The sequence below is a fragment of the Pteropus vampyrus genome, unplaced genomic scaffold, assembly GCF_000151845.1.
Source record: "Pteropus vampyrus isolate Shadow unplaced genomic scaffold, Pvam_2.0 Scaffold3, whole genome shotgun sequence".
Classification (NCBI taxonomy): domain Eukaryota; kingdom Metazoa; phylum Chordata; class Mammalia; order Chiroptera; family Pteropodidae; genus Pteropus; species Pteropus vampyrus.
Window position 1 is genome coordinate 8864457 of NW_011888784.1, and position 11828 is coordinate 8876284.

The window sequence follows — 11828 nt, forward strand, 5'->3', positions numbered from 1 at the left end:
AACAGATGGTCTTAAATAGCCAAATAAGTCAAATAAGCAGTATAATATTAGACAAATTACAATCTCTCTAAACTCGGAGCCTCAATTTCTTAATCTGTAAAGTGGGAATAATGAAAAAGACTACTTCACATATTAGTATGAATAATAAATGAAATTATGCACATTAAAATAGAAATGAAAACTAGAAATAGGGTCAAAAGTCTAGAGCTAGATGAATAGTATTAATATTAAGACCATAGGTCTTATAAGATCAATAAATGAAAAGGCAAATGGCCAAAGGAAATGGGGGAAAATGGAAGCAAAACAATTTATTATATCTGAGGAATTAACTCCAAATAGAGTAGGGGAAAAAAAAACCAAAACAATTGAAAGCACACAAAAATGAATAAGAAATAACAAAATCAAATCTTATCAGTTCCTTGTTCAAAATCACTAAAGGATCCTTATCACTGCAAAGTTTTACTGCAGATCCTAAACTCCCCGCATGACTCTCTTAAGACCCTAACTTCTCTCTAACTTGTCTCCCTAGCCCTTTGAGTGTACTGATTGAACACAGATCTCACATAATACTTACAACTGAATTCACCTCAACATTTTCCTTATCTTTTATACCAGTTGCAATTATAAATTATTTCAGCTTTGAGCCACAGAAAATTCAACACAGAAGTACTTAAATCAAAAAGCGAAACAAAACACATCTTTGTCACCTAATATAAGAAGAAATAAAATCTAACTATGGGTGATGAATACACAATGCAATATATACATACATACATACATATATATATATACATATATATATATATATATGCCTTACTGTTGAATTGTACATCTGAAACTTACTAGACTTTGTTAACCAATGTCATCATCATAATAATAAAAAAAGGTAAAATCATAATAAATAAAAAAGAAAAAAAAAGAAGTAAAAGGTGGGATAGCACTGGGGTGGCTCCCAGCTAGTTAAGCCAGTATCTCAAAAGCGTCTTGAAGGGCTTACATTCTTTTGAGTGTTTATTCTGTCATTTTCAATGTTTGACTAGCTTCCTCATGGTTGCAAGATGGCAGTGACACTCTCCTCCCCACAGAAAAGGCACTATCCTTTCCCTGTTACTTTAAGAGCTAAGAAATCTTCCCAGAAGCAACATTGCTAGACTTATCTTCACACCTCATTGATCTGAGTGACATCACATGTCATTGATAAGAGAAATGTTATTACTATGATTGATTTAGACAAAGCAAAATTTGCCTTCTGGTCCAACCTTTCTTGAAGTTCATAGCCTTCTGTTATATAATAAGTCAGAGTTCTCATAGCAGAGAAGGGCTGCTGTTGGGGAGGAGAGTAGAGAGTAGGTTTTTGAGTAGGCCACAAACAATGGTACTTCTGTGCCAGCCAGGTAGTCCTCATGAGAAGGTAAATCATCATTGCAAATGCAGAGAATTGCAACATTGGTACTTCTTGTAAACCTTTTCTATTTTACTTTGTGTATGAGTGTTAAGGCATGCCCCTGAGGAATATCAGCTAGGGTATTTTGGTATTTTCCTTTTTGTCTCTTCGTAGATTCAGAACTACAAAGAACTATCCCAGCATTCAAAAAATTTACCTATAAATAATTTACCACTGTACGAAATATGCAATGTGTTGCTAAAATAGAGCGAACAAGTGAGGTCTATCTGTACATGGCATTCTTTTAAAAGAAAAAACAAAGAAATTTGTTATGTTCATGTTTTTTCTCCATTTTCCAATTAATCTGTATCAGATAATCTTCAATATTTTTGACCTTTCGATATAGAAAGAATAAGATATTCACTACTTTGCAAAAAGAAAGATGTATATGACATTACTGATATGTCTCACTGTATGCAGTAGTTATGTTTTTGGAAAGTGGTATGCATAACTTTATTTTTATAAACATAAAAATAAAGATGTCCTTCAAAGGATTTTGGGTATATACATGCATGTATGTATACAAAGTGTGTGTAGTTAACATAAAGTTTTATGTACAACTTAAGATCTTAACTTTATTCACTAAATTATTTATAAACATAATTCGTAATGACTACAGAATAGTACATCATATTTATGAGCCATATATTACTTAATCATTCATCTAATTTTGGACACTTAATTTATTTCTGGGTTTTGAATATTATGAATTTCATAGTGATTATATATTTATACACAATTTTTATCTGCCTTTCAAGTGATTTCCTCAAGATTTTTGGACAAATTGCTCAATGTGCCAAGTTGTTTCCTAGCAAAGTTATACCATATCAATTTACACTCACCAAAAGGTACTATGAATAATAATTTATTTCAGCTATAAGTACAGCGAGAACTTGCTACAGGGCAAGATATAAAACCACCAGTAATTTCTTAAAAGATTTACTTTCCTATCATTCTAGTTTCAGAGTGGAGTGTTTTTGATTCTTTTTCCCCTTGCTCAAAAGTCAATGCTCATTGAAAAATTAACTTCGCTAAATTTCTAAGGCCAGTGGGTAACACAAGGGCTAATGTTCACATGAATACAAACATAGATCTGCATACACTTTTGTTCCTGACTAAATTCTCTCCTGTTTTCAGGCTAAGCCACTCCTTACTCTTCCCTCATCACCAGCCATCCCCTCTGCAGCAAGACAGACTTCGGCATTTTCTCATCTTCGTGGAAGGTACATCTCCAAGCCGTTCAGGTTATGCTGCTTGGATGTTCTATAGACTGTCTTGTCTGAGATCTGACTTAGAGAAGAACTTTGAGTCTTAAAAATAATCTATTTATTGGAATTAATAATGGCAACACAAATCATGATATATATAATTAGGTAACTGAAAAGATATTTGAGGCCAATCTTCAAACTTGCCACCTTCTAGTCAGTATATCTGCTCTCCCTTTTGTCCATCTGCCAAACACATTTTGACTTGCTTCTTGATCATTCTTTTTTACTTTACATCCTGAATCTCAACCCCCTAACCTTATTCTCAGATAAAGTATAGACAAAATGTCTTTATCTGGTGTCCTGAGCATTGCCTGAGGGATAGGCATACAGTAGGTGTTTAAAATTTAAAAAGAAAACATTTTTATTATAAAATAAATGTGTTTATTATGTAGAAACTATAAAATAATATAAAGAAAAACAAAAGTCATCTATAATCATTGTGATCATAGGAAACTACAATGAACACTTTGGTATATAGTCTTTCAAATCAATACTGAAGTATCTTTCATGATTTCTTTATAAAAATGAGATTGTACCCAGAATTCTTTTTTTTTTTTTTTTTTTGGTTAACTGTTAGTTTTCCCTAATAATATATTGTGAATTTATTTCTATGTATATTATTAAAATTTTATATCTATTTCAATGACTGGAATATTTTTTAATTACTTCCCAGTCTCCTATCATTTAGATGCAACATAATTTATCTAAACCAATTTTCGATTGTTGGAGACTTAGCCATATTTCAACGTTTCACAATTACAAACAGAGTTATGTTGAACAGGGTGTCATTTTTAACTGAGTGGCTGCAAAGACTGATGAAGGGAGCCTCGGGGTTCTCTGTGACCTGAACTCTTGCCATGGCTCTGCCATTCAGCTCACATACAGTTTTGGGAAGCCACTGAAACTCAATGGTCTTCAGCTTTCCTCTGTGTTAAATAAACTGTTTGATTAAATGATCTCTAAGTTACATCTAATGTGAGGATGATAATTTGACATTGGGCGAACCATTTATATGCTTTATAAGTCTTCAGTTGATCCCACCTGCTTGATTCTATGCTCTACTAGTTGACAACATTTCTCACTAAAGTGCTTGTCTTAGTTTTCTGTGGCTGCTGTAACAAATTACGACAAATTTTTTGGCTTAAAACAACAGAAGTGTATTCTCTCAGAGTTTAGCGGTTATAAGTCTAAAATCAAGGTGTTGGCAGAGCCATGTTTGTTCCAAAGGCTCTAAGGAAGAATTCTCCATTGCCTCTTGCAGCTTCTGGTGGCTCCAGGAATCCTCCTCTTCTGTCTCAAAACTCCCTGTGTTTCTCTACTATAAGGATATGTGTGTTTATGGCCATGCTACCCTGAACAAGCCCGATCCCGTCTGATCTCGGAAGCTAAGCAGGATCAGGCCTGGTTAGTACTTGGATGGGAGACCACCTAGGAAGGCCAGGTGCTGTAGGCATAAAAAAAAGAGAAAAGAAAAAGAAGGCTACGTGTGACTACAGTGAGGGCCAACCCAGATCATCCAGGATAAGCACCTCCTCTCAAAGATCCTTAAGTACATCTTTTATCACATGTAACATTATAAACTGTTGTGTCCCCCACACCAAAAAAAAAAAAAAAAGTGTATATTGAAATCCTAACCCCCAATGTGATGGGTATTAGGAAATGAGGCCTTTGGAAGGTAACTAGGTCATTAGGGTGAAGCCCTCATGAATGAATAAGGTTAGCATCCTTATAAGAAGAGACAGGAGAACTTGCTTCTTCTCCCTCTACTCTCCACCATATGAGAATATGAGAAGACGGCAACAATCTACAATCCAAGAACTGTGTCCACTTCACACACTGGATCTACCAGCACCTTGATCTAGGATTTCCCAGCCTCCAGAACAGTCAGAAGTTAATTTCTCTTGTTTAAGCTGTCCAGTATACAGTATCCTATTACAGCAGCCAAACTGACTAAGCCATAGAATATTACTCACTTTTGCCAAGTAAGGTGATAAGCACGGGTTCCAGGGATTAGTGCATAGATACATCTTTTTGAAGAGCAACAGTCATCCCAGTAAAGTGTTCAATATGAATTATTTCTCTCTGAGCTGTGTGCTGCACTCAGGGCCAATTGCATACGTTCAGGTTTAACCCAAAATGAACCCTGCTAGGAATACCTAATGGGACTTTGCAAGGTAGATGATTTATTTCATTAAATTCTGCATTTAAGTATTGTTATTAAGGATATGCATATGTGACAGAATTACCACAGACAGGGTTATACGTGAGGTGAGCCAGTGTGATCGGGCAAAGGATGAAGCTAGAGAGTTTGGAAGGTCCTCTTACAGGAAAGGCATTTTATATAATGCTAAGCAGACTGCATTTTATTTTGAACACTACAGGGAACCTTCCAGAAATATATAGCAGTGTAGAAAACAGATTGAAATGGATAAGACCGAAAACAAAAGTCCATTTAAGAGGCTCTTGCAGCAAGTTAATGGATAAATGATGGGTAACCGAACTATGCAGGACATGAAAGCAGCAGAAATAAGAGAAACGGTGGTGATTGATTAGAAGCAAGCATCCTTGGTCTCTCAATTCGTTTGTTTTAAAAGTAGCTCCTAATAGTAATTTGGTGTTAATTTCCTTTCACATGGGCTATTTAACATGGTGTTTTGAAAGGCTCCGTACATAATAACAGTTATGTTTTGTGCCGCCACAAGGCAGGATGCTTATGTGATTGTCAATCATCCATCCCATAATCCATTTGGCGCTGTGCCACAAGCAATGGCCTGTGAAGCCCTCAGAGGGCCTTGCCAACCAGAACAGTTGGCGATGGCACAATTGAGTGAGTGTGGAATGATTCACAAAGAAAAACAGCACAAGCAATTTAGCAGGAATTGGCAAAGACAGACATGTCAAAATCCTGCTCCAAGTCATTTAGTTCCGTATGAAGCTAATGCTGTTATATTTAGGGTCATATGAGCCAAAAGGCTAGAATGAGGCCTAGAAGCACATTCTATAGGAGAATTTCCTTCTTTCCTTCAAGAAAGTACAAATGTTCTTGCCATCAATGCCAAAGAATAAGAGTTATTCTCACATCTTGGTCTATTGTTACCACTTCCACATCCAGCAGGGTTAGTGACCAAGTAAACAACAAACTATTAAGTGTTAAGATAGGGAAGGACTAGAGAAAATAAAACATGACCCGCCCATGACCCTCCCCTTTATTTTATTTTTACAAAGAAGGTGACATCCAGAGAAGATAATTTATTTGAATATTTGAATGAAGGCACTACTCTAGTAAGTAGCAAAGCTATCTCTGGAACCTAGGTTCTCTAATTACAAACACATTGTTTTTTCTAGTACTATAGACTTATTTGGTTTAACTCATTAACTGCTCTAAGTCTAGATTAAACATTAATAGATGTGGGATATATTCTCAGGTATATTAGTAACTGAATTTTTGATTATGGCAACATTTTATATTTCTCTGGGCTTTGATTTTTTTCATTTAAAAATTAGAAAGCATCAGCCCTATTAACTTCCCTATTGTTAGGAACAAATATGGTTAAAAAAACAAAATGAAATAATCTTATTAGAAGAAAGATGATAGCACTGTGTTCTTTAAATTCATGTAAATTATTAGGAATCTTACGTGAACGTTGAAGCAGGATGCCAGCTTCAGGTGGAGAAGAAATGGACAGGAATGCAGAGAAGACATTATTATTACAGAAGAAAGATCCAGTGGGGGCAGGGATTTTGACAAGGTTGATTTTGAGATTCTAATTCTTATGAATAACAATCTCTGATATCCAAGTGTGATGAGGGAAGGAAGTTAAGAGAGAAATGGTAATAAAGCATTTAGAGAGATCAAGTGGAACAAATTGGACAGGACGGAAAAAGAGAAAAGAATGAAGTTACAATAAAATACTCATTTTTTACAAAAATCTCTGAATCTAATAAAAATAGACCTACCATATAGTTTGAAGTTTATGGTAGATGTACAAAAAGAGCTAAGAGAATGATGAAAAATCCTTAGAAATAGCGAGGCAGGATCTGCCAAGATTTAGATGCGGTCATTGTGGAAAAGAATGCTCAATTTCTTATAAGGTAGAAGTGTTTTTTTTAAGATTTTTTTGTCCTGGATTATTTTTGAGAATCTGATGAAATCTACAGAGTCTTAAGAAAAATACAAATAAAAATATTTACCTACATATACATGTATATGTATACACCTACACCCACAGAAACAGACGCAGTTCTCTACACCTACAACTATACCTACATACACAGAGACTTATGCATGTACATAAACAATATCATGGAGTTCATAGATACCCTGAAATTGGTCTATGGATTGCTAGGCAAAACAAACAAAACACATATACACATTCGTTTATAATAGAGCACAACTCATCCTATGTGAGAGTTGGTAAGTTAAGTAAAAAAGCTGGTTAAAGCAGGATGTTAAAAAAATTCATATACACTTAAACATAATATTTTAATTTATATACGTATATATGCATGGACATACAAATTATCTACAATCTTTTTCTATTTTGTAATTTTGACAAACTTATCCTGATTATATAAAGAAAAAAATGATTTTTGCACATTCGAATTCTTTGCATTTTAGACTGAGAATACTTTTTTATTAAAAATTATTGGGGTGACATATATCAACCAAATCCAATAAGTTTCAAGTGTACAATCCAACGGTGAAGCATATATATATTGCATTGTGTGTTCACCGCCCATAGTTAGATTTCTTTCCGTCACCACATATTTGACCCCTTTCACCCCTACCTCCCCGCCCCAACACAACTCTGGTAACCACTAGTCCACTGTCCATGTCTGTGAGTCTCTGTTTGTCAGGTTTATTTGTTACTTTTTGATTTATACCCCACATATGAATGATATCATGTGGTTTTCAACTTTTTCTGTGTGACTTATTTTGTTTAGCATGATTATCTCAAGATCCATCCATGTTGTCACAAATGGCAGTATTTCACATCTTCTTATAGCTGAGTAATATTCTATTGTATATATGTACCACATCTTTTTTATCCAATCACCTACTGTAGGACACTTTGGTTACTTTGAAATCAGAAGGCCTGCCTAGTATCCTTGGACCAGACACTTGAAGCTAGGTGATCTGAGTCAAGTTATTTAAATAATATGAGTCTTACTTTCTGAAACTTCATGGGAATGTTATTAGCTTTGAATGAAAGTATTTAATAAAATGGCTTTTTTACAACAGATATTCAGTAAATATATTATTGTTATTAAAATAATAACTTTTAAGGTGAATAAGTCAGACAAGAACAGGACAGGTTACACTTGTGCAGAAAGCAAAAGTATAACACAGAAATCCAAAAAAGTCAGAAATAGAGCAAAAATGGAGATATACTACCCATGAGGGAATTATAAACACGGTGGTGCAAGGCCAGCAACTAAAATAAGAGTCCACTTCTCTGAAGGCTTTTACTTGGCCACTCTCTGGCCCACAGATAGGATGATAAGGCTCTGACTAGTGTGACCACGAAGAGTTAGTTTAGACTCAAGATGGTTTTTAGTCAAAACGTAAGGTGGGAAGAATTCTGAACAGGAGTCAGCAAATTGCCTATGAGTCCTGACACCAATATCCTGATTCACCTTGAGAAAATGAAAACACTTGGGCTTAATTTCCTTATCTATAAAAGCACAGGACAGAAAAGTACTAGCCCAAACACCTTCTGATATTACTGCTCCTGTTGTCTGAATTTTCTGTAAAATGGTTTTTGAATCTTTATCATAGATCAATTATAATTTACATTAGGCTTTGAAAATATTTGAAAATAGCTCTTCAGGAGTCCTGGATTAGTAATCACTAGATAAGATAATTTCCAAGCTCTCTTTCAGCTCTCAAAATATTTATGATTTTAATATATTCTATCAATATGCCTATGTGGCTAATAAACAGTACAATTTGCTAGGAACAAGGGCATTTTTTTCCCTTACCTTTTATTATTTGCAACATGCACACACACACACACACACAAAGATTTTAAGGTAATCACAGCTGGTGGCATAAATGAAACTAGGACATAAAATAAACTTTTACTACCTTTCAAATAGCCATTTTCCCTTTTGTTTCTTGGACCAGCACATACGTTTTCAGTCTGCTCAGGAGCCAGAACACACATAAAAGCAGTTTTTGTGTGAATACACCAGGATTTTATCTGTGTCATTAAATTCACAGGTTGGGCTGCTCATGTTGTAAAATCAGAGGAAGGAGACCGAATTGGGCATTTTAAAAAGTCAATTTTATTTGGCCCACAAGGAAATGATTTCTTATAAGACAGACCAGAAAGGTACAAAAAGCCTTGAGTACTAAAAAGGTAATATATTTGTCTACCTGTAGATTAAGCCTAAGGGTAAAGATTATGAATAAGGAAAGTATGACTTTTGAAGTCAGAATAAAAAGGAAATTTAAACATCTTGACCTAAATTGAAAGTTTAAGTTGAAGAAACTAAGTTGAGTTACTTGACTGGTCATACAGTTAGGCAGTACTAGAGTCTAAATGATCAGAGAAATAGAATATGTGTATGTGTGTGTGCACGTGCACGCACGCATGTGCATATACACGTGCTTGTGCATGAGAGAAAGAGAGACAGAGAGAGAATTCATTCATTTTATAATCTGTTTTCAGAAGAGACAAACCACAATTCTGCCATGTTCTATTCCTGAAGGTAATAGTATCAAAACTTTTGTGAGTATAATTTTAAAACCACCACAACCTCCCTGCCTTCAATTTAAATGCATAATAACTATCTAATAACTAGTAGTCATTGACTATTTTCAGTCATTTTTTCTGAGTCTACACACTCCTGCTTCAAAAGTATAAGATATGTTTTTTGTTGTTGTTGTTCTAGGACTTGTAGGAAAAAAAATCTTATATGTACTTTATAAGTACTTCCTGTCCTTAAAAAAAGTAGTAATCGTGTCATATCTTAGCCTTCATGTCACTAAGATAAAAACATCACAGGAGAAATAAGAATTATAGAATTGTGGCTCTGAAAGAGTTCAGGAATCATGTGATCTAAATAAGACTGCTTAAACCATACCAGAGAGGTATATTTATACACTAAAAATATTCTAATCCAACCATTTAATTTAATGGATGAAGATATTAAAGTTCAAAGTTTAACATGATTTACCAAACTCGCAGTTCTGGTAATCACCTACATATTAGAATCTGGATCTGTTTCTGTTTCTGTTTCATCATCTCACCATTTCATGTGCTTTTTAATCATTGATTTTCCTTCTCATCTTTACCAATTTGAACCTAAATTCTTTTTATCTTATTGCTCCTATAATTTCCAATGTTACTTTTTCAGTGAGTACAATGGTGGTCTAAAAAAAAAGTTGTTTCCAATGGAAATGATAACGTAGCTAAACTTTGGTTGGGAGCATATATCTGCAGTCAGAATGTCAACATGGGTCTTATAACTTGTGAATCTTTACTCAGCAAAGATTGGGGGATGGGAACATGGAATGGGAGCCGAAAAATGAATATTATCATGTTGGAGGGCCTTTGTCATTACCTCTCTCAGAATGAAATTTAAGAACTATCCAGAAGGCTTTTAATGAATAAATAGGATCAAGAAGTGAAAATTTATTGATTACCATTTCAGGATATACGGGGAAAAAATCAGTAACTTAGAGGTTTCTAAAGAAGTAAGATAACTTAAGTCAGGTACCCTGTCCAAAATGTGATGAAAATATAAAAGTTACTGAGGCATGGCTGGATAAGTTTTTGTTTGTTTTAATAGAAAGAACCTTCTCTCTCTTTTCTTGACCCTATCCTCCCCCAAATTCTACCTAAGGACCAAACTCTCACACTTCCCTACATGTATCAAGGTTTACATATCTTCCCCAGGTTGTCACTGACAAGCTTCTTAGTCTATTCCATGATGATTCTTTAGATATAGACTTTAAGGTCTCTGGGGCAAGAACCTTTTTGTTTTGTTTACTGCTGAATTCCTTTGGCTTAAGGCTGTGTCCAGCGCATAACAAGAGCTCAGTGATAAATGTTAAGTGATAGAAAACATGGAGGAAGCCTGCAGTAATGACCCAGGTAAGCAAGATACTCACTGATGACCAATTTCTTCAAAATTTGTCTGCCCTGCTTTGACTTTATACAATAGTTATTTCTTCCCAAATAACTATGATACACATACAATTCTACTTAAAATCAAAAATAGTTTTATGAATAATAATTATTTGATTGAGATCATTGACAGTTCAAGGTACTTGGAGATAACTTGGCTCAGGGCTAAGAATTATTGATTTAAGTATTTTTAGAGATATAAACTAGTATTTAAAGAAATCCTAAAGATTATTTTTGTCATATCCATAATTTTGAAAACAAGGAGACAGAAGCACATAAAGTTTAAGTGATCCGTCTAATGTTCCTATGGTAGATGATGAAATAGTGAAGATCAGATCCCTGTTTTTCAAGTTTATTTACTGTTTTTACCATTTAGCTTAGTAATAACTTGGACATGCTCGTTTCTTGGTGAAGCAGGTGTGAAGTAAAAGGAACCTTCAAGGCTGGTATATCTGTAAACAAGAGATATGAAAGAAACATAAATAATCAACAACTGGCGTCTACGGCCATGTCATCCTGAATATGCCCGATCACATCTGATCTCAGCAGCTAAGCAGGGTCGGGCCTGGTTAGTACTTGGATGGGAGACCACCTAGGAAAACAAGGTGCTGTAAGCATAAAAAATAAAAAATAAATAAATAAGGGATTGTAAGCTGACAAGGTCCTTGCAATCTGTGTGGTCAACCAAGGGTTGTCTTGCCTTAAAAACAAACAAACAAAAAAAACAAACAAATAAACACAAAAAAACAACTGGTGAGTGGTTAATACTGGTATTCAGAGAGAAAACAGATTAAGCTTAAGAAATTTTTCTATCTGAATGTAAAGAAAAACTATAATTGCACGGAATGGCCTGTTATTTCAAGGGCACAGCTACAAAATCACATTTCTTATGAATCAGGCATTAGACATGTCCTACGCGATATCTGATACTTTTCTCTAGAACCATGTAAAGTTCTCTCTCTGTTGTGACCAAGAGAGGCT

At 34.7% G+C, this 11828-nt stretch overlaps 1 non-coding gene and 1 pseudogene across 1 annotated transcript; both read left to right on the forward strand.

Moving 5' to 3' along the window:
- The first annotated feature begins 4046 nt into the window (after window positions 1-4046).
- Window positions 4047-4165, forward strand: LOC111741573. The gene has a single exon (XR_002781021.1). It is a non-coding gene; the product is annotated as a 5S ribosomal RNA (ribosomal RNA).
- Window positions 4166-11345: 7180 nt separating this feature from the next.
- LOC111741387 lies at window positions 11346-11464 on the forward strand (annotated as a pseudogene).
- Window positions 11465-11828: the final 364 nt, after the last annotated feature.